Below are 20,559 nucleotides of genomic sequence, written 5' to 3'. Positions count from 1 at the left end.
ACTCCCACTGTTGACAACATGTGGTGTTTGGTTTTCTGTTCCTATGTCAGTTGCTGAGGATGATGGTTTCCAGCTTCATCCATGTCCCTGAAAAGGACATGAACTCCTTCTTTTTCATGGCTGCATAGTATGGTATATATGTGCCACATTTTCTTTATCCAGTCTATCACTGATGAGCATTTAGGTTGGAACCAGCCCTTTCAAAAGAGTCACCTCACTACTGATTTCAACCAACCACCTGATGCTGGCCCTCCCTTTTGCAGTTTCAACAGAACAACCAACCAGCATTCCTTCCTGATAAGAGACCACCAACCACTGAGAGGTTCTGGTCAGTCTAGGGAGGCTGTGCACTGACTGAGGGGTTTTGTGTCCTCTGCTTCATCTTTTGAAGTCAGAGGCCCAAAAACTCCCCCCTCACATCTTGCTAACACTACCATTTTTTGAACATGGGACCCCATGAAGGGGCTTGCAGGTCAACTGTGCATGTGCGTGTTTCTTCCTTCGTAAATATTCATGGCTCCTCCTATAGCTTGCTGAATATATATTTGGCCACCTCACTCAGCACCAATCCTTGTTTTATTTTTCTGACACTCCAAGTGCCTGTTTCTGGCTTCTGGCCAGAGGCTATGCTTCCCAGTCATTCAGAGTGGCCACCCTGCAGGCTGCAACCATTTATGAGAATACAGCTCTCCTTTCCACATTTACGAACCTCATCATCCTTTGGTTGACAGTTCCAAATTTCCCCTCATCTTCCTGTCTTCTTCTAAGCCCTCCAAATTCTTCCAATATCTGCCAATTTACTCATTTCCAAAGCTGCTTCCACATCTTCAGCTATCTTTATAGCAAAGCCCCACTCCTCAGTACCAATTTTCTGTGTTTGTCCATTTTGCATTGTTACAAATGAATACCTGAGGCTGGGTAATTTACAAAGAAAAGAGGTTTATTTTGACTCATGGTATGGCAGGCTGTACATGAAGCACAGTGTCGGCGTCTGCTTCAGGTGAAGGCTTCAAGAAGTGTCCATTCATGATCGATGGCAAAGGGGAGCAGGTTTATCACAGTGAGATGGGGGAGCAAGAGAGAAAGTGGGGGAGATGCCAAGCTCTTTAAACAACCAGCTCTCCAGTGAACTAGTAGAGTGAGAGCTCATTCATTCCTGGTGAGCAGGGTACCAAGCCATTCATGATGGGTCCCCGTCATGACCCAAACTCCTCCCACCAGACCCCATCCCCCAAACTGGGGATCAAATTCTCATATGAGATTTGGAGGGGACAAACGTCCCAACCATATTGGGAGCATCTCAGCTCCAGATTAATACCAGACTAGTAGAGGGAGGAACACTGTGGGGTCTTCATGCTAGCTGCTTTCCATTGACATTTTCCTGGCCTCCAGACCTAGAAACAACCAAAAATAACTTGGTGAATGTACTGAAGTTATTTATCCACCATTTACTGAGACCACAATGTTGTAAAAAAGACAGACCTTAATACTAGGTTAAGCCTAGTGATACTGGAAGATTTTGTTTAATGTGCTATATTTCCAGCATCTTTCCAGAATCATCTGTCCCAAAACAGAAACCATCTTGTTTCCTGGGCATGCTATCAGAATGGGAAAATAACTAAATTTTTCTTCAAAAAATAATTGCAAAATCCACATGAATGAAATACATTTTTAAGAAGTGAAATAAGAGATAAAAATAGCTAATATTTGAGGCCAAGCACTGTTCAGTATATTGTACATCTATTAACTCATTCAATCTTCACAATAACCTAATGAGGATGACAGTATTTCTATCCCCATTTTGCAGATGAGGGAACTAAGGGACAGAAGAGCTAAGAAGCTTGCCCAAGTCACACTTAAGAGGCAAAATAGAGACCCCTCACCCCAGAAGCAGGCCTCCATGGTCTATGTCCTTAACCATTGACCTCTCCTGCCCTTCACACATACCTCTGTTAATCAAAAGAATAGGTCCAACAATGACGACTTCACTTCCTAAGTGAATCCATAGGTTTAAGGTAGTAACAGGCTACATTATAGACCTTAACAAATCATATTGAAATTCTTCTAGAAGAATAGTCGATTTAATATATCATACAACTTTAATATAATGATGGGCCGGGCACGGTGGCTCGTGTCTGCAGTCCCAGCACTTTGGGAGTCCAAGACCGGAGGAGCCCCTTAAGCTCAGGAGTTTGAGACCAGCTCTGGCAACACAGTGAAACCATCTCTTTACATTTTTTTTTAATTAGCCAAGCATAGAGGCACATGCCTAGCTACTCAGGAGGCTGAAGCAGGAGAATCACCTGAGCCCAGGAGTTTGAGGCTGCAGTGAGTTATGATCACACCACTGCACTCCAGCCTGGGCAACAGAGCCAGACCCGGTCTCCAGAAAAAAAAAGATAATGTCACACCACATTTTCAAACACAAACATATTACCTAGCAGTCATTATCAAAAGCCTGTGCTAACTGGGTTAAAATCAGAAACCTACCTGGTGATTTAGGATGGAAATCCAGAAACTGTGCTATGGACTGAATGTTTGTGCCTTCCCAGAATTCATACACTGAAGCTTAGTCTCCGATGTTATGGTACTAGAATGTGGGGCCTTTGGGAGGTGATTAGGTCGTGAAGGTAGAGCCCTCATGAATGGGATTAGTGCCCTTTTATGAGGGATCCCAGAGAGCTCCCTCACCCTTTCCCCATCATGTGAGGATACAAGAAGTCAGCAGTCTGCAACCTGTAAGAGAGCTCTCACCAGAATCTGATCATGCAGGCACCCTGATCTCAGACTCACAGCCTCTAGAACTGGGAGAAAGAAATTTCTGTTGATTTTAAGCTACCTGATCTATGTTATTTGTTATAGCAGCCTCAGTTGACTAAGACAAATGGATTCAATTTTGTCGTAAGTTCTTGGTTTCCAGTAAACCAGAAGTAACTTGATAACGCAATGCTGACTGCTGGGATTTTTTCAGCCAGGTCCTCTCCAGCTCCAAGAAATGCTGGACTGACCATGTATTTTTAGGGACTCTCCTTGCTCCAGAGCCTGAAGGACTTTCTTTTTTTCATGGTCTAATCTTCATTCCTCTCACAATAACACAGAGAGGTCACCAGAGTCTCTCTGAGAAGAACAAACCTGGCCCAATACAGATGAGCTCATCAGTCACTCAGGGGCCTCTTCTTACCCAGAGTCCCCCAGAAATCATGAGCTTCTAGGATGGACTCCCCAGAGCACTTCCCTTCTTATTTACCAGGAAGAAGGTCTTAGAGGTTACTCCCCCAGTCTTCTTTCAGGCCCAAAGCCTTACCTCTTGCCTCTGCTTCCATTTCTGCTAGGTTCTCTTATTCCAGTCTGTACACATCAGAAGCCGTCAGGAGCCGAAAGAGCCATGGTGAGTTGTACATTTTCCAAATGAACAATTCCTAAAAGAAAACCTCAACTTGCAGCCTTCCTGCCCCCAGGAACTCCTAGCAGGAGAGCCCAGGTTCCAACAAAATGCATGGCAGCTGCTGCCCAGCCTCTGAGAGAATTAATAGGCATTAGAGCCTCAAGTGACCGCAGAGCCACATCCTGTCCAGCCACTCAACAGCTGGCAATCTCCCCTTTTCATAATGCCCTTTCCGCTGTGCCCTAGGGGGCTCACCTCTTGCAGCCTTGACAGTGCAACTCTTGCCAGGTCCCAGCAGGAACGAACTGGAAACTTCCTGGGTTTCCAGCAGCTGCTGTGCTTCTGAACTGACTCTTCCTTGGGGGTGGCAGGCGCCCTGCCTCCTTCTCTGCAGCTGTGGGTTTAGACAAAGTGCATTAGGCTTCTTTCCTCCCCCAGGCCAGCAGGGTTTTAGCCCTACCCACTTAGGGGTCATTTCCACAAAATAAATATCCCCCCAGCTGATAAATTCTCCCATTCTTCCTTGATACGGGGTCTCTTCAGAAACACAACAGCCTAGGTTTCTTCCTCTTTCCCACCCAATCTGCTCACTCACCTCCATCTCACACTGCCACCCTCACCCCCAGCACAGCCACCAGAACACCAGTCCTAAGCTTCAACTGGGCCCCTGGGCTACTTCAGCATGTTCTCCTCACGTTTGTACTCACATACATCTTCCTACAATTTCCCTCGCCCTTTCAGGGGCTAACGCTCTGTCTCTTTTAGAGAACATTAGCTATTGCTCAGGAATATTGTGCAACGACTTCACTTAATTGGAAAAGTATTCACTCTTGGTGGTCCCCAATGCCCCCAGGCCTCAGCCATAGGATGTGGCTCTCACCTGGACGGTAGACACCTTGCTTCAATTTTCACTCTTCGCCCCTGGAACCCATCGGCTGTTGGGGGTGAAAGGAAACTCTATAGTACTATACTGAGGTGACATTTCCACCACCAACCATCTGCTTGGGTCCCTCATAATTCTCCACCGGAGACTGTGGCTGCCTTCCTCAGGGATCGCAGCCATCTCTCAACACCTCGCCTTCCTCCAAGACTGGTGTCATCGCGGAGTTCTGAGGAATTCACTTTCCAAGCAAGAAGGTCTTGGGTCCTCATGTCATCTTCCTCCAAGACTGGCATCATCTCGGAGTTCTGAGAAATTCACTTTCCAAGCAAGAAGGTCTTGGGTCCTTGTGTCCTTGGTCCCAGAAGGGATCTTGGTTGGAAGATGTATTCTTGTCAGCTGCCAGCTCTCGGTACAGTGGTGAGGGTGAGGGACTGTGCAGCTATACAAAACGAAGTAACTTGGAAAAAGTGCCCTTATGGATGAGACTCAATGCCCCAGGCATCCTCCCTCCTCATCATGGGTTGCTCTTTGCAAGTGAAAGTCTCATGCAGTAGATCCCCTGTGCCTTCCTCTCTGGCCCTGACCTTGACAGGAGACCTCTTCTGGTGCCTCCTGGACCACCTGCTGCCTTACACCTGGGCTCCATACCAGAATCACCAGCATCCACTCAGAGGACACTGGGCAGCTGAAACACTTGTTTTTTGCCGGGGCCAGTCCTAGTCCAATAGGGTTTCCAGGCACCCACAGCAGCTGCCCAGGCAGCAAATGTCAGTCAGTTGTAAACCAGCCAGGTAAGACTCACACTTTGGCTTCCCTACATGGACTTTGCTTTGGGAGAAATTCCAAGATTTCAGACTCTCAGGGCCCATGGTCACTGAGCTCAATGTCCCCAATAGATCACACCCTGCAGCTGCACCTCTAAGAGCTTGTGCTTCTGCCAAAACCAAAGCTTCTACTAGATGGGTCAGATCTGTTCTCTGACTTGATGCAATGGCCCCTGTCCCTTCAGTCTGTCCCTCAGCATCTAAGTCAGTGGAAATGGGATGAGGCACAGATGTAGAAGGAATAACTAGATGGGTCAGATCCGTTCTCTGACTTGATGCAATGACCACTGTCCCTTCAGTCTGGCCCCTCAGCATCTAAGTCAGTGGGAATATGATGAGCCCCATATGTAGAAGGAAGAACTGGAAGGAAGGAAAGGAAGCCACCAGCTTCCTGCTGAGTCTTGATTAGGGCTCCTGGACAGACATTCTCCTCCTCCTGTGGCAAAAACTGTTGGAATTAACATAAAACCACTGAGCCCAAGCTTCCTCAAGTGTAGAATGAGGACACTGGACTCCAGAATATCTGAGTGCTTCTCTGTGATGAACAGAACAATGCCCCGACAAAGATGCTCATGCCCTCCTCCCCAGAATCTGTGAATATGTCATGGTGCTTGGCAAGGGGGAAATTAAAGTTGCAGGTGGAATTTAGGTTGCTAATAGGCTAACCCTAAGATGGGGAGATTCACCTCAATTATCAGGGTGAGCTCACTGTCATCACAGGGGCCCCTATAAATGAGAGAGGGAAGCAAGACAAGTAGTGTCAGAATTAGAGATGAATTTGAAGAAGCTGGCTTTTAAGATGGAGGAAGAGGCCATGAGCCAAAGGATGCAGGTGGCCCCTAGAAACAGGAAAAGGCAAGAAAAAAGTTCTCCTCTAGAGCCTCCTGAGGAGCACAGCCTTGCCAACACTTTGAACTTTACCAATAGTTTGAACTTCTGTCTTCCAGAACTGTGAGATAATAAATCTGTACTGTTTTAACCCATTTATCTTGCGGTAAATTTGTAACAGCAGCTGTAGGAAACTAATTCACCCTTATCCCTCACATCCACACCACAATCTCCCTCTTCTCGCCGGCATTCCATCTCCTCTGCCTCCAAGTCACAGAGCCCCAGGTGCCACAATGGCTATGGAGTCTGCAGTGCAACCTCATTGCAAATATTTGTATGCTCAGAAGAAAAATACGAGTACAACGTCCTATATTTACGAGGCCCTTACTACTTTTAAATCACTGTCGTTCAAAAACAAAACAATTTTTTTCAGTGTGTTCTTATGTGCCAGTTACTGAACTGGTTCCTGGGGATGCAAAGACACATGGACGTCATTGTTTCCTTCCAGGAATTCACTTGGAAAAAGAAACACGGGAGACACTGCCTGGAATCCTTGATGCCTCCGAAGTTAGAATAGAGTTGGATTAACCCAGCCTCTCTCTGTGGAAACAGGAAACGGCTAGAAGAGTGACATCAATCATCCACAATTGCTTCAGCCTCATAACATTGGAGCAATGGTGTCAGACTTGATGCAGAGACTACCTGGGCGTATGCGGTTTTTTTTTTTTTTTTAATCTAGTGAAAAATTCGAAGTCACAGTCATGACACTGAACCATCAAAAGATTGTTTCACGTTTTGGTTTGTGTTAAATGCTCTTTGTACTTTGCTTTTGTTAGAGATGGCTGGAAAATTCTAGTAACAAGGAGTGCTAGAGAAGAATCACTGCTTAAGAGCAGGATCTCGAAGAATACAACCTTTGCCTCCTATCTCCTCTCCGGTTTCTGATTCTCAAAAAGACACTTCAAACTGTTGGATATTCTTTATGTAGATGAATGGGACAAACTCAAACTTGAGCGTTGATCCTTTTTTTTTTTTTTCCTGAGGAATTGCCATTAGGACCTGGAAATAAATATGTTGCATGGAAGACTTACTGACAAAGGAACTTTAACTGAATTCCTCCTCTAGTGCTGAATAGTGACTGCGGAAATGGCCAGACTGGCAACATATCAGAAGGCAAACTGGCATTCCTATTAGATGGAATGTCCAGAAACCATAATTTTTTAATGGGGTTGACGATTGCCTGCTTCTATAAGAAGATAGGTATTTTCTGTATCTAGCCAGGTGAGACCACACATTTAGAGTTATAAGACAGATTGGCAAGATCAGAACTACAATTACAAGCTACCCACAAACTGTTGCAGAGGCGGACAATCTTTTCTGGATGCTTTCTTTAGCCTGAGTTTCTGAACCTACTACTATATAAAGGCGTACTGCCAAGACACAGAGAAAAAAAAAGGCCCTGGTGGCTTCAAAGATTTTGACATTGGAAACTTGTCCCAGTACCTGAAACACATAATGTCATGTGTCAGTGAGCTCAGCCTGGAGCCCACACCTTGGCCATCTGCCCAGAATTCTCACCCCGATTCTCTAAAACTCTACTGTTTCTTCTCGGGTGGACTACTTTTTGATCCCAAAGGGCAATGTCAATGGGGCTTTGATGCAGCTGAGACAGTCAAAAAAAAAAAAAAAAAAACAGAGTACACAGCACAAGAAAGTTGAGAGGACACCTACTTCCAGATAGAAGAGCTAAGCTCCTCATGTGTCCCCATAGAGATGCAACTCTATGAGTTTGAAGACCCAGCTGCCAATTGTCAATCACTGTCACGTCGGAGGAGCTAGCAAAAGACACTACTAACAATTATGAGAATAAAAATTTCCTTGTTACTTTAAAGTTTTCAGATCATCTGTTAAAGCTGATAAGGCCATTGACATCTGTTCTGTTCATTGTACTCTGTCTCCTCTTTTACTTCCCTCCCGGTCCCTATCCTTTGCCAACTATGTTGTTTGCCAGTTGTCTCCCAAGGAGGATAGGAGCAGTGATTTCCCGCACATATATCTTTGCAACTTTTCCTACAGTGCCTCTTGGCATCCATCCTCCAGAATTTGCTTCTCCTGCAGTGATTCTACTAGTTCACTCTTCCTTGGAAAGACCACTGCCCTTGACTCTCAAAGTGGCAACAATTTTCTCCTTTCCCCTCATTCATCTCAGCACAGGGCTCTCCATCGGCTTTAGAGGGAGCTGCAGTCATGGAGCAACTCAGCATGCTCACACAAGCAGCAGCATACAAAATCATTGACCATGAAGCCACATGGTCTGAACACCATTGTCAAAACCAAGGACCCAAAGAAGTACGGCACACAGGCTTGCCCCTGGGTAAAATGGAAATGGAAAATGGAAATGTCACCAGTAGAGGACAGCCACACTACAGACTGAAATGGTGCACCATGTGGGCTAGGGTTGGTCTATGAAGATAGGTGAGCCCTTTGACATGGGCTGGCTGGAAACATCCTTATGAACAAGGAAAGATATATAACATGGGTGTTCGAGAAAAAGAGCAGCTCAGCAACAGACAGAAGGAGGCAGGAGAAAAGAGCGTTCACAGCATGTTCAACAACGTAGAAGACCTTTCCCATGGGATGATAGGGAGTGTGTAGGAGAAATGGAGAAATGGAATGTAGAAAAGATCACAGGGGCCAGACTATGGTTAATCTTCACAAGTTGAGCTAAAGAGATAAGACTTTATTCTGTTGGCAGTGGGGAGTCATTGAAGGGCTTGAGAGCAGGGGTGGGGCGCTTCCACTGCGTGAGGTCTAAGAAAAATGACTCCAACAGGGTCCGTAGCATGGACAGGTAGAAGGAGGAGTCTGAAGTCAGAGAGACTGCAATGGGCTGAATGGTTGCCCTGAAATAATTCATGTCCACCCAGCACCTCAGAATGTAACCTTATTTGGAAATGGAGTCTTTGCTGATGTTCCCACTTAAGATGTGGTCATACTGGATTGGGGTAGGCTCTGAATCCAATAGTTGGTGTCTTCCTAAGAAGAGAAGACATGCAAAGAAGAAAAGAAGGCTATGTGATGACGGAGGCAGATATTGGAGCCACGTGTCTAAAAGCCAAGCAGCAACAGGGATTGCTGGCAGCCACTGGAAGCCTCCTTCATAGGCTCCAGAAGGAACCAACCCTGCTGGCACCTTGGTTTCAAACTTACAGCCTCCAGAACTGTGAGAGAATAAATTTTTGTTGTTTTAAGCCACCTAGTTTGTGGTCATCTTTCACAGCAGCCCTAGGGGACAAAATGCAGAGGCTAATGAAGAATCCAGCTGGAGTGCAGGATGGGGTAATGCCACCTGGGCCCAAAACTATGCCTTGGATAAAACCGTATTTGAGAAGCATAATCAATAGGAAATAATAGCTGGGGGACAAGAAAACTGTAAGAGCAAGGTATGACTCCAAATTCACAGAGAGTGGACTGGAGCTGCCCGTTTCACTCTGGTGCCAGCTCTCTACGGTGAACGTCAAGGAGGCTTATGTTCCTTGTAGGTGCCCCTGAGGGGTAGGGACAAAATTTTGATTCCCAAACTTGAGAGTCAGACTGGAAACAACTCAGGGGGACATCTCGCAACCCTAACCCAAAGACATGTGACTATGTATTGGAAGTCAAATTATCTTATTTCTCCTTTTTGTCCTGCATTTTTTAAGAAACTAAGTCATCTAGAGACTTGCCCTGTCTACAGCAGTGTAGAAAAACCAAAGAGGAGTTCGCCCTTGAGGCTGATGTGGTAAAAGCAGGAATTGTTCAGAGAAACCTAAAGGGTAGGTGAATGTTGAGGGAATATCCTATTCTTCCCAATGTTCAGGTTCACCCTTCAGTGCAAACTTTCTAAAATCTGGGGTTTATGAATAAGGGAGCCCTTGGTGTCCCTTGCCCCACTCTCAGCTGGGTGCATGAAAGCAGTCTTTATTCTCCCTTCCCCAAGCAGCACAGCCCAGCATCAGAGGACACAAGGACACAGGCTCCTACCCCAAGCCTGTCCACGGGGCAAACTATCTAGAGAGGGGGGCATTTTGCTCACCCAAGAGCATTCACCACCAGCACCCCCAAGCCTGTTCCAGGAACCCCTTTTAGTGCACCAGTAAGTTATTAGAAAAAGAATACCATAGTCTCTTTGAGGGGAAAAAACAAAAATCATGCCTGTGTGCCAATTGTCCCTCGACCTCAGGTTCTGAATCGTTCATGGCCTTCATGCTTCTCATGGCCTGGAGCCCTCCCCCTTCCACCTGGGGGTTTCTGAAAAATGAAGAATCCTGTCCCTGGACTTTGCACCCACTGGCAATGTAGCCACCTCAAGCCACACTAGATTGTCTCCTCTGCTCTTCTCACAGGTCAGCCCTCCCTGGGGACTCAGAGCTGACCTCCCTGGAGCCATCACCTAGTCTCCTATTTTTCCCCAAGATATTACTGGCACCCTTTAAAAGTTCAGTTCACAATGAGGATTAGAGGCCCTCGCACGCACCTTTCACCCACTAAGTTGGCACCGTTTGAGGAAGTGAGTTTTAGTAACACAGGTAGAGGGCTTAGGCGGGGATACGAACATTCTCGTGCATTGCTAGGGGATGTCAATCGATACAGATTGTTCTGGAGGTAAAAATCTGATATTGGATTTTTTTTTAATTTGTGCTACCTTCTGACCCAGAAATTCTGCTTCTAAAAATGTATTCTAACAAAATGAAGTATGTATGCAAAGATTCAGCCAGAAGGACATTCATCATAACCTTATGTATAATAGCAAAATAAAATAGCAATATCCAAATATTCAAGATGGAAAGCTATTGTAATAAATATTGGAGAGGGAGACCCTGTCTCAAAAAAGAATAAAAATTAAAAAATAAATAAATATCAGAACATTTATGCAATGGAATATGATCTAACTACTAAATTTGCTGCTTGTAAGGGAGTGTCAGTTGCCTCCAGGGAGCAAAAATGAGTGAGCTCCAAGGCAGAAAATAAAAGGGACAACCTTCCCGTGAACGCGCCTTTGTACCTGTTGGATTTCAAAGCATTTGAATCCCAGATATGAGACAGAGAGGTCAATAAAAGTTTACAGGATGTTTTGGAAGAAGAGTAGCATCGGCAAAAGAAAGGTATTCATGAACTATTAAGTGAAACAGATACGTTGCAAAATAATGCACTAAGTGATACCATTTCTACTAAAACACAAAGCTGGAAGAAGTCCAGAAGGAAATTACTCTGAGGCTGCACAGGATATGTTTCTAATGGACAGAATTACAGAAGTTTCTTTTCTTCTATGTATTTTTCTAACTTTGCTACAAGGAACATGCCATGTTTCGAGGAGAAAGAGGAGCAACAAACGTTCCTTTAAATTCTTAGAAAACGCCGTAGTCACAAAATGTGAGCTCGGCACTTTCTCTCCTTCTTGTCTCAGACAAACTCTTATGAGGAATTGAGACACTCACTGTCTTCCACTTCCTCATCACCCCCACCCAACCAAACTCTACCCCAAAAAAACTGCCTCCTTAGCCTGCTGAAGTCTAGCTTCCATCCCCACTTCTCCTGTCCCCCAAACTCATCTACCAAATGGCACACCATCCCCCTGACCATTGCCAAATCCACCCATGCTTCCAGTCCTCCTCTCACTGGCCTCTGTGCCACATTTGTGTTCAGTGGGTTTCACTAACATTCATTTAGCACCAAGTATATGTCAAACATAGTGTTAGGCACCTGAGGGAGACATCAGCCCTTAAGGCTGGTCACTACCCTCAGCAGCCCATTCATAGACTGTGAGAGGAGAGAGTGGGTGAAGACCCCCAAAGTTTGTGAGGGACAGCCCTCTTCTTCAGCAGCATCACGCTCCCCAGCCCTCCAGCCCTGGCCTCCTCTGCCCCTGTCTTGCTTCTCCACCTGCCTCTTATAATCTATCCTCAGGAATATGTCCTTGCCCACTTTTCCCCTCACCCTTCTGGCACTATCTATTGACTCTGGTTTAGGAAACCTGTGAAGGTTGATATCCAACCGCCCAGCCTGGCCAGGAGCAACAGACACCTGCACTTTCATCTCCCTTGAGGCCACAGAGACCGAATGTCATGAACACCCCCACCTCCCAACTCTGCTCCTTTTTTAGTTGGCGGCATCTACCCAAGACCACCCCGAACCTGCAACCCCTTCCCTCCTCCCCACTAGTCCTCCTGCCCTTCCCCCACCCTCACTGGGGCTTTTCATCTCCTGCCCCATTCATTGCAGTGGCCTCCTCTTATGTTCCAAACTCCTGGCTTCACTTGGGTCTGTCTGTCCCCTGCACACAGCAGCCAGCAAGCTCCATCCAAAATGCCCATCTGGCCCTCTGGCTGTCCTTCTTCCCAGAAGAGTTCACAGAATAAAATCCAGGCCCAACAAGCGTGTCACCCCTTGCCCCTCATTCCTTCTGCAATCCTACCATCCACTTGTTTCCTCAATACTCAGTTCCCCCAGTATCCTCACCCTTGCTATGTCACACGTCAGTGCCTTCCCCACGCTGGGATCCCCATACCCACCCCACCCCTGGATTCCCCCACATCCCACTCCTGGCATGACTTAAGCGCTTTCCAATGCTCAGGCTCTCCCTGCTCCAAAACCTTCTCAAGGACACGGGCCCTGGATGGGGAGCCCTCCTCTGTGATCCTGTCACTGCCAGAGCAGAGCACTGTTGCACTGAGGTGACTAATGCATGTGTGCTTTCTCTCCAAATCAACTATCGGCCCCTCTAGAGCAGTCATTCTGGATAATAAATCCCTGTAGGCCCAGCTCTTAGCACAAGACCTGACTGCTACCATCAAAGGAGGAGCCAGCAGAACGTTGGCCCAGGCAGTGGAGCTATTTCTTGTGTCTGAAAGCACGGCAGGCCCAGTGAGAGCTGTTCATAGATGTTCCTTTGCCCGAGTAGTAGCTGAGGCCCCAGACACCCCAGTGCCCAGGGCTGCTCCTGTGTGTCCCTCTGCCTGTGGCTCAGCCAAACTCAGCAAGGAGCCCAGGCCAGGCTCCACTTCTCTTCCCAGGGGCACAGAGTTGATCTGCAAGGCCTTGGTCTACCAGGAGAGTGGGGCTGGGGGTCTTCTGGCAGGAGAGCCCCTCTAAGCCTGCCCAAACCTAACACGGGGAGTTGACGAGCAGAGCGCCAGAAAGGCCCTGGGTCCTGAACCTCCATTCTTAAAAGGCCTTAAACCATAGGCTCATATCCAGTGAGGTCCCACCTGGCCAGCATGTTTTTCTGCGTGCTAAAAAAAAGCAGGACTTCTTTCCACCTCTAAAATGGTCTCAAGAGCTGATACAGGAGAGGCGGCAACACTGGGGAGCCTGGGGATGTCAAAGATGGGGGCAGTCTTTCCTCCAGCTCCCCTTCCCGTACCCCTACCAGCCCCGCAAGGACAGCAGGACCCAGCAGCCCTGGGAGGCAGAGCCAGGGGTGCCAGAGGCCCGGCCGCCAGAGTGAGAAGGTGAGGTGTGCGCCTCAGCCTTGGAGACGTTCGTCTCCTCTCACTGTTGCCATGCAAAGGTAAAAACATTGATTACATCCAGCACCTAAATCCCCACACAGCCCTGCCCCATCTATGTAGGCTGCATGCGCTCAGCCGCCTGCCTGGAAGGACACGAGAGCCACGGCAAAGAATGAGCAAGAGCAGCAGGAAAGAGAAGGGCCACAGGAGGGCCGAAGTCCCCCAGCCACAGAGCCTCTCTGCTGGGTCTGCCTGGGCTCCCCCATCAGGTTTTTCTTCAGTTAAGGCAGAGACAGCCCCTGGAAAATGAGAAGCAGTGACGGGGGGCTCTCACACGCAGCTGTTGCTGTCCTGAAACTCTCACTGGGAATTAAGCTATTAGGTTGATTCATCACATATTCACTGTGCGTTTCTGGTATACTAGCTGCCAGGTCCCCATAGCAAGGTCTGAACCCCAACAGCCTTGGAGCCTCATAGTCCACCTGGCTGCAGAACCCAGGCACCAACTGCTGAGAATCTTCAGGAGAGAAAATTCCGATGGCAGTTGAGAGCAACGGTGGAGCAGCAAAGTCCCCATGCAGCAGAGCACACAGACCTGGGAGGGGTGCAGAGGTGGCATCAGCCCTATGAGGGCCTGCAGGGGAAAGCTGATGGGAGGGAAAGCGTAAGTAGAGATCTGGGCTGGAGGCCTTCCAGGAAGAAGGGAACAAAATCAGGAAGGAGAAGATGAGGCCACCCACTACCCAATGGCTCTAGAGGCAAATTCTGCCAGCCTGGGTGTCAGTTCGCAGGCCTGCCCAGTGTTGAAAACTCACAGCCTTTGAGCTAACCACCTCTCTCCTACCCCAAAGGCAGGAGTTATGGCTGCCTCTGGTGCTGAATGGTGGACACTGTGAATCAAGATCAAATTCATGACGAACTCACACCTTTTTTAAAGAAGCAAATCAGCAACTGCCAAGTCCAAAGGAGCTGGCCAATGATAAGACCAAGGTGTGGGTGTGTAGAAGAGATGTCTGCGCACAGGTGTGCTTCCGCATGGCCATCCAATTGTGGACATGGTGATGGTGCACTGAGCCCCAGAGAGCCTGCCAAACATTCCCAGTTCAGGATGCCTTTGGGATCTCAGTAATGTTTTGCAGTGCCCCTAAGCTAAAAGAAATAACTAGTAGTTCTGTTAATACATAGTTAGGTCCAAACAACTCAACACATGGTATCTGACAGATGCCACTGTCGCCACTTTGAACATTTTTAAATATTCTTTGGCAGTCCTGTGAGCTTGCTGCAGTGTCCTAGGGGCACATCAGCGCAAAATTTGAGAGCCACCGACTGTGGATTGGGAACCCTAGTTGAGTACGGCAGCCCTTACTCCCTACTACCAAAGTGAGAGATGGCAGACATGTTTGTCTCCAATTTTAGTATAGTAAAATTTGTTTGAAAGAGCCAGTGGAGTTTCTGAGTTGTTTTATTTCTCCAGCTGTATACTAACCAGCCTTCTCAGAAATCTTTGTCCGTGAAAAATAATTTGACTCAAGTCCACACTATGAAAATTGAATGATTGGGCCGGGCGCGGTGGCTCACACCTATAATTCCAGCACTTTGGGAGGCTGAGGCAGGTGGATCACCTGAGGTCGGGAGTTTGAGACCAGCCTGACCAACATGGAAAAACCCTGTCTCTACTAAAAATACAAAAATTAGCCAGGCATGGTGGCGCATGCCTGTAATCCCAGCTACTTGGGAGGCTGAGGCAGGAGAATCGCTTGAACCCGGGAAGCAGAGGTTGCCGTGAGCCGAGGTCACATCATTGCACTCCAGCCTGGTCAACAAGAGTGAAATTCCGTCTAAAAAAAAAAAAGTTGAATGATCGAAGGGTGTTTCCAAGGGATTCCGTTTTTTCCCCATAAACACAGAAGTTAAAGCTGCAAGATGTACCCCATTTTATAGCAACAAATAGCAGTGAAGACACATTTCAGATAGTTTCACTCAATCTCATCCCAGCCATCACTGTCCTCTATTCCGTGTCTCTGTTTCCATGCTTTCTCTGACAAGATTAGAGCCTCATAGAGGCCAAAGTTTGTGGTCTCAATTCTTCCCAGAGCCCCTCACCCGGGCACAGTGCCAGCTAATGAACAAGTGTTCAGCAAGTGCTTGCAGAAACAGTCGTTGACGACACCCCCTAGCCAATGCCCTCCACTGTTTGGAAATGGTCGCTATTGGGCAGTCACTGCTGCTTAAGGGTGTGCTCAGACATTATGGCAATGACAATAACAAGGTACCAATGGTCTTTCTCCCTCATATGAGCGCAGGAGTGAATCCCTGTGTTGGGATCATTTATTGCTATTCCCAAATGGCAATAAGTAAACTGAAATTGAAAGCAGTTGAGTCCCAGGTCTGAGAAGTAGCCTAAACTATTGACTTAGCCCTAGCTCTGACATCAGAAACCATAACTTTTCTTTGCCCAGTTAATCTTCCTCCCCTCTTGGTGGTGTATTGAAGGCCAGAGAGATAGATGCAGGTAGCCCTGGGAGGGAGAGGGAAGAGAATGAAGGAACAAGGGATGGGGGAGGGAAAGGGAGAGGGCTGACCATCAGTGGGGACAAAAGGGATTTTGAAAGAAGCAAAGAATAATGAATGCTTTAAAAGCTGGAGCTTTCCTTTAACAGGAAAATCCTAATTTCAGTTATTTCTGCATGCTACCCGCACCACAGGAACAGACACCTTTGAACAGCACTCTTTCCGGATTCCACAGTGATTAACAAGCACAAATCATTCTGAAATCTTTAGGAAAATCACTCCTCTAAATTAAGCATGTAGTATATTCCAGACAGTGTGCTAGATACTCTGTAATTTCTTAGTTTAAAAAAAAAAATAACATCTCCCTGTGTAGCACCCCTACCAGCCCAACTCAGGAATGGCCTCGGCAGCACACCCTTGTAGCCAGTGCCCAGCCGCCCAGCAGCATGAGGGAGCACCCCGTGTGTGCACACACACATTCATATTCTTTTCTCCTCTCTCAGCATTCTGGATGCTATTCTCAAATCCTCGATGATTTGTGGAGCATCCCGGCAATGAATGATAAAAAGCCTTGCACTCTTTTTCTCTGACAAAAAAAGAACTTGTAGCTATCAGAGGTGACTGCTTTGAGGGATCCAGCAGGGCCTGCCTCTCTCCAGACCCCTGTGCTTTCCCTAATGATCTTCCAGGAAGAGGATCCCCAAGCCCGGCCCCTCCCAGTCTTCCAGGGGCTCTTGAATTTCATGCTTTAGCAAGGGCAAGTACTCAGCCCCGACCTCAAACAGCACCACGCCCCAGAAGACCACTGACATTTGCTGACCAATTGCTGTTTTCTCATTCTACCTTAGCACTATCCAGTTCTCCCAAGTTCTGCAGGGCTGTCTTTTAGCAATCTGCACAACTCAGATGCTAACATGAGGGCACAGAGCAATGAAGAGCCATGGCATTTAGACAACCAGAATACGCCTAGGGGCTTCTAAAGGTTTCCCACAGCAGCCCTTCCCACCCAAGGCCCAGTGAGGTGCTCACCTAATTCTGGGAGGGGCCCAAAAGGGCTGTCAGGTCCATGAGGCCAGCGCAGGGCCAGCCAGAGCCTCAGTTCTGACTTTTCCCCACATCAACTTGCTCTTTCTGGCTCCTCCAGGCCCAGCTGGGCCTATCAGCAATGAGTTTATCCAGGCTAATGTTAGTTGAACTTTCTTGACTGCAAAATCATAGCAAGAAATACATTTAACAAACTTTGCACTGCCTCCCCACAGAGATATTTAGATATAATATAGGTATAGGCATAGGTATGGATAGATGTATATATAGTGGGAAAAAAATACCCTTTTTTAATACCCTGAGGTTTTTGTTTCTAATCTATTGTTTTACAATGCTGGCAGTAAACCACTAGGTTGATTTCACAACCCACTAATGGTGTGTGACCCACGGGATGAAACTCTGCTGTATGAAATAGGTGATGTTTTCTTTGGCCTTGCTCTCCAGAAACAGTTTATTCTCCAGGGATACTAAGGAAAGTTCCAAATTTGAACTGATCCAAGAGTCAGCTCTCCACCAGCAGGCTAGCTGTTCAGCTGTGTATGGAGGTTTTGCTCCCAGAAAAGCCTCGGGGAGATCAGGCTGGGCATGCACAAGGCTGAGCCCACATCCCTTTTCATAGCTGTCCACAATGAATCTCATTCCAAGTACTCTCCACCCACTTCTTCTCTCTTCTCTTGGTTTACAAGATTAAGGAGTGAATGCCAGCTGAGCTGAGAAGAGAATGGGCATGGAGAAGATGGCCCACGAGAGAGAAAGGGAAGGTTGAGTGCTGCTCCTGTGTGGAGCTGGCGCTGCCCCAGGGGCGGTGCCAGCCAGCCACCGCAATCTGCACAGACCTGGGCACCAGTCTTTGCCCACCTTCCCCCTGCCAGGCAGAGGGCCCCACCGTCTTTCAGATCCCACTCTTCTTTTCTCTACTCAGAAAACCTTTACATAGCAGGTACCATCCCTGGCCCTGAGATTCAAGTGGAAGCTGGGTTGTCACCCATACCTCCAAATGGCTGGGGTCTGGGGACACCTGAGATGGCATTTGAGGAGGGTGAGATCCTGGGAATCACTTGAGGAGGGAGTCTTCTAGTTTGATCAAAGAAATTTGCTGTCCTCTGGCTCTCCCCACATCCTCGCCACCCCCTGGATGAGCAAAATAAGAGAGAATAGGAGGACCTGAAGACAGGGGCACACCCGCACACACGTTCTTTGCTCCACCCTTCTCTGGATGATGAAAGTTGCTCTGTGTTGGCTTCAGGCATTCACTCAGCTTAAATGGATGATATTTGTTGCATTGGGACATGATTTCCAGCCCTGCCTGCTTCCTCACTGACCTGCAGCCAGCTCATCTGGCCCCTGGACTTGTCCTCGAAGCCTGACTTGGTGCCACCAACACTCTGCACAGTGATCATGATTCCCACTCAGGTCGCTCTGGGGCCGGGACTGGGTTGCTATTCCCTGTGGATGAGTATGAAGAGTTTTCCTTCTCCCTCAAGAATACGAGGCACCACTTCTCAACTGTCTTCTTTCCTCTCTCCATTTCTCCCCACTCGCTTCATCTCAGCCCAGGTTTCTTTCCATCCCAACTTGACGTTGTGTTGAGTTTGCGGCCCTCCAGTTGAAGGTTATAATTCTCGGGGGTCATAGGAGAATCTTAAACCCACAAGCCAGCAGCAAGCACCCCGTCTTCAGGCCCTTTGTGCAAAGCTGAAGCTTCAGGGAACCCCAAAACACAATCCATGCCCTCAAGGAATTTACAGTGTCTTTGGAAAAACGCACAAATCTAGGCACACATACAAGGCAGCAAGAGGAAATTAACCCGTTTGCAAGCTCTGTATAGAAGGCCTGGTAGGTAGGAGCATCTTCAGCCTCAGCCCAGGGGAGGGACCCCCAACTGTGGAGGGAAAGTTAAGTTGGAATCTGAATGAAATCTGATTCTCAATGGCGGAGCACCTTACCTAGCAGGTCAAAGGAGGTGGGGGTGCGCACAAAGTGTTTTGAAACAATTGAGGCAGTTTTTAGCACGGAATTGGAAGGTGTGCAGAAGAAAGTGGGAGCAGAGGCCTCAGAGGGTCTGGTCCTCCACATCAGGTCACAGAGTTAGGACTTGTGGGCAATGGGAAGCTGTAGGAGGTTCTGTGAGCTGGGGAGCCCCAGGTGCTCCATGCTGAGGGGAGAATGGAAAGGATGAGAAGGCTGGAGCCTGGAAACAGGGAGGCCAGTCAGGAATCTGTGTGCAGACACCCCGGTGCCTGGCCCCCCACATCTGACTGATCTGAAGGCCATGACATGAGAGAGCATGTGTGGGTGGGCAACCCCCTGCAGAGGCTGGAAGAAGGATGTGTTGAGTGTGCTGGGGTCAAAAGTGACATTCAAGTTTCTGGTTTGGGAGAACTGGACCCCATGACACAGTGAAGGTCAGACATTATTTGAGAGCACAGTCAAAAGAAGTCCTTTGCTGGAGCCCTGGGCCATGGCATTATAGGAAAATGCTTCATCCTTGACGGACGAGCACAGAAATCCTACCCAAGGGATAAATCTGCTTCTTTACTTGTTTTTTCCTCCTCTCTTCAGGCATCACAGACTTGCTTCTGGGTCTCGGGCATCATTCTGCACCGCGAAATACTACTATTTCTCTCAGTTGACAGATTTGCAAGCAACCGCCCCACATGCCTGGTGGCCTAGGCAGAGGTGGAGCCACACCTGATGCAGCAGGATCCAGTAGCTCACAGGACACAGGGCAGGGGTGCTGCCTGGAGCCCCACTGGGCCCTAAACTGACTTGTCCTTGGGAAACAGCAGGGCCATTTCTCTTTCTTTCTGTAAGCATCAGCAGGAAGCCCTGCAGCTTCACCTCCCTGTGCTTCAAGCCGTCCTCCTTGATCAGTAGGTTGCTGAGAGCAACAAGGACCTCTGCAGAAAAGTGTGTGATGCTCAGGAATGAGGCCAATCCTATTTCCCCATGGTCTGAGCCTCTGTCTACTTTTGCTCCTCTCAACACACAAAACCAAGTCTTTTGGTTAGAGATCAAGGGACCACTCTTGGTGATCAGGTTTTCCTCTGAGGTGTCATTTCTAATCACACTGAACGGCAGAAGGAGGTCGTTGCGTTTCTTTCCTGTTTTGTGTTTGATGCCAGGCCAATTCTCAATGCCCTCTGCCTCTGCCTCTGGAATAGTGTTTGCGGTAGGCACTCGGGACTTCTCTCCCAGCATTTTGGACCCCAGTACCACCTATGTGGGAAAGCAGGCTTTGTGGCAGTCAGCAAGGATAGGAGCAGGTAGGGGCTGCTCCAGGCAATGATCTGAGAAGGGAAGTCCAGCCCAACCTCGGGGGGCTCTCCCCACAGCCCAGCACGTGTTCTTTGGACGGTAAAGTATTCCGTAGTAAGTCCTCCTGTGTCTTTCCTGCTATACTTTGGCCTCAAGGCAACCCTCGGGCCTCCAAAGGTGAGCTGCCCTCTGGTGACACTGGGTCTCAAGTCCTTCATGCCTAGGACTTCAGGGTTAAAATCTTCCTTTGCTCCACCGGGAGCTAGCAGGCAGGGCAAGCAGCCCTAGCCACAGAAGCCACCTTAGGCTGAGCCCGACTAGTCTCAGGGATCACCA

General features: G+C 48.0%; 1 long non-coding RNA gene across 1 annotated transcript; it reads right to left on the bottom strand.

Annotated features, from left to right (window-relative positions):
• Positions 1 to 919: 919 nt before the first annotated feature.
• Positions 920 to 12,454, bottom strand: LOC126959093 (uncharacterized). Its single transcript, XR_007727468.1, has 3 exons — positions 4,266 to 12,454; positions 3,305 to 3,779; positions 920 to 1,394 (listed from the first exon to the last, which is right to left on the bottom strand). It is a non-coding gene; the product is annotated as an uncharacterized LOC126959093 (long non-coding RNA).
• Positions 12,455 to 20,559: the final 8,105 nt, after the last annotated feature.

Source organism: Macaca thibetana, chromosome 7 (assembly GCF_024542745.1).
Source record: "Macaca thibetana thibetana isolate TM-01 chromosome 7, ASM2454274v1, whole genome shotgun sequence".
NCBI lineage: Eukaryota > Metazoa > Chordata > Mammalia > Primates > Cercopithecidae > Macaca > Macaca thibetana.
The sequence above is the reverse complement of the archived record's forward strand: the minus strand, read 5'-3'. Positions and strand labels throughout refer to the sequence as shown.